Below are 5,604 nucleotides of genomic sequence, written 5' to 3'. Positions count from 1 at the left end.
TGTTTGTTTCTTTATTGTTGAGTTTTAAAAGTTCTTTGTATATTTAGGACAACAATCCTTTATCAGATGTCTTTTGCAAATAATCTCTCCCATTCTGTGGCTTGTCTTTTTAGTCTTTTGACATTGTCTTTTACGGTACAGAAGTTTTTATTTTAATGGAGTCCAGTTTATCAATTATTTCCCTCATGGACTGTACCTTTGGTGTTGTATTTTTTTTTAATTTATTTAGTCATTTATTTTTGGCTGCATATTTTTAAAAATATTTATTTAGTCATTTATTTTTGGCTGCGTTGGGTCTTCATTGCTGCACGCGGGCTTTCTCTAGCTGCGGTGAGTGGGGGCTACTCTTCGTTGTGGTGCATGGGCTTCTCATTGCGGTGGCTTCTTTTGCTGCGGAGCATGGGCTCTAGGTGCGCGGGCTTCAGTAGTTGCAGCACGTGGGCTCAGTAGTTGTGGCTCGCGGGCTCTAGAGCGCAGGCTCAGTAGTTGTGGTGCACGGGCTTAGTTGCTCTGCGGCATGTAGGATCTTCCCGGACCAGGGCTCAAACCCATGTCCCCTGCATTGGCAGGCAGATTCTTGCGGTACGTGAGCCTCTCACTGTTGTGGCCTCTCCCGTTGCGGAGCACAGGCTCCGGACGCGCAGGCTCAGCGGCCATGGCTCATGGGCCTAGCCGCTCCGCAGCATGTGGGATCTTCCTGGACCGGGACACGAACCCATGTCCCTTGCATCGGCAGGCGGAGTCTCAACTACTGCGCCACCAGGGAAGCCCGGCAGGTGGATTCTTAACCACTGCACCACCAGGGAAGTCCCTTGGCATTGTATTAATATCCAAAAGATCATCTAGGTTTTTCTTCTATGTTATTTTCTAGGAATTTTATATGTTTGCATTTTTCTGTATCTTTGGTTTTCTGTAGTTTGAAAATGCTATGCCTAGGTGTAGGTTTTTTACATTTATCCTTCTCGTTGTTCTCTAATCTCCCTGGATCTGTGATTCTGTGTCTGACATTAATTTGGAGAAATTCTGAGTCATTATTGTTTCAAATATTTCTCTTGTTCCTTTCTCTATTTCTTCTCTTTTTGTTATTTCCATTATGCATATCTTATACTTTTTGTAGTTGTCCTACAGTCCTTGGATATTCTATTCTGTTTTTTTCAGTCTTTATTCTCTTTGCTCTTCAGTTTTGGAGACTTCTATTGATATGTCCCCAAGCTCAGAGATTCTTTTCTCAGCCATGACCAGTCTACTAATAAGCCATGAAAGACATTCTTCATTTCTGTTACAGTGTTTTTGATCTCTAGCATTTATTTTTGATTCTTTCTTAGAATTTCCATCTCTTTTCATACATTACCCATCTGTTCTTGCATGCTGTCTACTTTATCCCTTAGAGTCCTTAGTACATTAATCATAGTTGTTCTAAATTCCAGGTCTGATCATTCTAACAACTCTGGTTAGATGTCTGGTTTTGATGCTTGCGCTATATCTTCAAATTACGGGGGTTTTTTTTTTTTGCTTTTTAATATGCCTTTTTTTTTTGCGGTATGCGGGCCTCTCACTGCTGTGGCCTCTCCCGTTGCGGAGCACAGACTCCGGACGCGCAGGCTCAGCGGCCATGGCTCACGGGCCCAGCCACTCCGCGGCATGTGGGATCTTCCCAGACCGGGGTACGAACCCGTGTCCCCTGCACCAGCAGGCAGACTCTCAACCACTGCGCCACCAGGGAAGCCCTAATATGCCTTTTAATTTTTCTTGACTGCTGAACATGATGTACTAGCTAACAGGAACTGCTGTAAATAGGCCTCTAGTAATGTGATGGTGAGGTGTAGGGGGAGTGGAAGCATTGTGTACCTGAACTGAGTCTTAAAGAATAAATAGGAAGGGCTTCCCTGGTGGTGCAGTGGTTAAGAATCCACCTGCCAATGCAGGGGACACAGGTTTGATCCCTGGTCTGGGAAGATTCCACATGCCACGGAGCAACAAAGCCTGTGTGCCACAACACTTGAGCCTGAGCTATAGAGCCTGTGAGCCACAACTACTGAGCCTGCGTGCCTCAACTACTGAAGCCCGCGCACCTAGAGCCCGTGCTCCGCAACAAGAAAAGCCACCACAATGAGAAGTCTGCGCACCACAAGGAAGAGTAGTCCCCGTTCGCTGCAACTAGAGGAAGCCCACGTGCAGCCATGAAGACCCAACACAGCCAAAAATAAATAGATAAATAAATTAATTAAAACAAAAAGAATAAATAGGAATTGCCAGGTATAAAGCAGAGAGGGTAAAGGAGAGAAGTAAGGGACCAGCAAGATTAAAGGCTTGAAGGTAAGAGGAAGCAGGAGAAAAATCTCCCTTGCTTAATATCTCTCAGGAGTAAAATATTATGGTGATAACTTCATATTAGCCGTCTCCTTCACCAGATTGGGATCATGCCTGAATCAGCTTTATTTTCTTCACATTGACTAACACAGAGCATGGATTCTGTGTACAATGCGCTGTAAAACTAATAAATAATAATTTCCCAATGACATGGGACCTCTCTGCTGTCAGAGAATTACCCTGGACAAGAATAAGCTGGGCCTGGGGTCACATAAGTCCAGCCTCAGTCTTACACTGGTAAATAAATTAGAATTGCCTCAAATCATGGATGGTCCTATTACCACTATTCTTTCTACTATTACAACTACCACATCATCTAACTATCTATATCTATATATTTACATATATTTATATACAGATATATATAGATGGTAGTTTATATATATTATGTACTGCTTATGTATACATATATATAACTATATAATTTATATACACACATATAATTATGACTTCAAATTTTAAAATTACTTTCATATACATTATCCTAGTTGGTCCTACTGTATTGATCCTAATACTACTATATTATGACTACTGTAAATAGAAAAGAGAGAAGTAACAACGAAGAGATTTTAGTCATTCAGTTAACAAATAGTTATGTGTCAGACTGTGCAAGCCACCTCAGGGATACAAAAGGCATATTGAAATAACAGAATTCATAGATAAAAGGATTATTTGGTCCAGCTGTCTCATTTTATAGACAAGTACTACAGGTACGGGAGGTCAAACTTTTTGGACCCTGCTTACAGACTCCAGGATTCCATAACAATCTAGTAGTAACGCTAAAATGAAAACACGTGAAACAATTCAAAAGCAATTAGGCAGTGAACAGTATGGTCCTGACAGAAGGGGAAAAAATCCGTGAAGAAGAAAAATGACAGAACTAAGTATCAGACACAGTCCTGGGAACTTATATGATCTTTATTAATCCTCAGAAAACACATCATCATCATCACCATTTTATGATAAAACTAAAGCTGAAAGAAGGTAATTTACCAAAAGCCCCACGGCAAGTGGTGGATCTGGAATTCAAAGCCAGTTTCTTCTAAATCCAACACTTATGTTATTTAAACTTTTAACCACTGAAGTAGAACAGGCATGGCCTCTGTGTGGGATGAGAAAAAGCTTTTCAAAAGCGCTGAAAAAAAAGGAGAGTAGCATCAAAGTAAGCAGGGTGTTGCAAAGAGGAAATTGTTACTTAGGCAATAGGGGACATTTGCAGGCGCTTAAGTATAAGGAGTAACATAATCATTATCAGGGAATTTGAAAGTTAGAAGGCATCTCAGGTGAGAAGTCATGTAGAAATCTATTTACAGCACAACTTACAGATATTTACTCAAATTCTGATTTAAGTAGTCACTTGACAGGGAATTTTCTTCTAAGGCCAATGTATTACTCGCCAGCCCTAATTATTGATAGCTCTTTGGTAAGCATACTCTGTATTTCTTCAATCAAAAGAACATAACGGCTCAGGACCAAGCTCAGAGCTTTGTGGCTCACTGCTGGAGATCTTCTAAGTTAAAACAAAGCCAAGAATCCATACCTTTGCATCCATCCATTCTTTCACAATACTTACTGAATGTTTCCATGTGCTGGTCACTTTCTAGCGGATTGGGCTACAGAGATCTCTGCCCTCTTGGAGCTTCACTATGCCCTCTTACTTAATAGGATTTTCAGTATCACCAAACCATTTTGGATTTTTGTGCCTTCCTTCCTCACACAGCAGACTTATTAAAAGAGTGCTTTCTTTTTAACACTACATTGGGGTCACAGAGTAAAATTCTCCAACTGCCATCTGTTTATTTCAGCTAAGTACCATAAAGAAGTTTCCACCATAATGATCCTCTGGAGCTAGGAAAACTACCACAAGACCTAAAGCTTTGGCTGGTCATTAACTTCTAACTATGGTCTTTATTTCTTGTGGTGAAATAATGCGCCTTTCCTTGCCTAATCCCTTCCTGGTGTGTATCAACATTATTTAATGTCTTCTAATTCAGTCATTTTTTATTTATTAAAAAAAATTTTTTTTGGCTGCGTTGGGTTTTCGTTGCTACACATGGGCTTTCTCTAGTTGTGGCGAGCGGGGGCTACTCTTGGTTACAGTGTGCGGACTTCTCATTGCAATGGCTTCTCTTGTTGCAGAGCACGGGCTCTAGGCACGCAGGCTTCAGTAGTTGCAGCATGCAGGCTCAATAGATGTGACATGCAGGCTCAGTAATTGTGGCGCAAGGGCTTAGTTGCTCTGCAGCATGTGGGATCTTCCCGGACCAGGGCTCGAACCTGTGTCCCCTGCGTCGGCAGGCAGATTCTTAACTACTGTGCCACCAGGGAAGTCCCCAGTCACTTTTAAAATAAATATGTCTGTAAACATTGAACTTTAAAAAATCTTATTTATTTATTCCATTCACTCTGCTGTTGTAGATAGCCAGTCAGCCAGAGGTATTAGTGCAATTTTCAAGGACTTAGGCTAAAATATCTAAAATAAGAAAATTAAGACCTTTATCAAAACCCTCTAGGATCCACCCACCTCTGTTACTTTTTTCATTAAGGTCTCTTGATTCCAGGTTCGAACTACACTCTTTTTAAAAAAAATTATTCTTTTGAAGTATAGTTGATTTACAATGTTGTGTTAATTTCTGCTGTACAGCAAAGTGATTCAGTTATACATATATACACATTCTTTTTCATATTCTTTTCTTTTATGGTTTATCACAAGATATTTAATATAGTTTCCTGTTCAAACTACACTCTTTAGAGTTCATCAAAGAGTACCGCAGTTGTCTAGCGTCTGTCTCTGGTCCCCTCCTCTTAATTTCCCTGTCTGAGCATAGGTCCAGAAGACACCTTCCTCTTTCTTCCCCATCTTTCTGCCTTCCCCTTCCTAAGTCCCCACATGCTCAGATGCAGGTACTTGGCCCATGACGTTGCCCTTTCCCTTTCCCTCCACCAAAAACTCCTGGGGTTCCTTGGCTCTGATTCCACACTGCAGTGACTCACTCTCCTTTTCTCTTAAAGTCCAGTTTCCTTATCATGGCTTTGAGTTCCCTTCTCCCTTTTAGGTCCTGAACTGCCTCCTCACCTTCATCTCCCACCCCTCCAGTCTACACTGCATCGGCTCCAGCCTTCCATCTACCTGACTGTTCCCAGGCATTCTCCACTCATGCATTTTTCTTTGTCTTTGCTCTGGCTGTCCTCTGCCTTCAGTGTCCTTTTTACCATCCTTTACCCATGGAAATT

The sequence above is a fragment of the Mesoplodon mirus genome (assembly GCF_964341445.2).
Source record: "Mesoplodon mirus genome assembly, chromosome: 7".
Classification (NCBI taxonomy): Eukaryota; Metazoa; Chordata; class Mammalia; order Artiodactyla; family Ziphiidae; genus Mesoplodon; species Mesoplodon mirus.
This window is presented reverse-complemented; position numbering follows the sequence as displayed.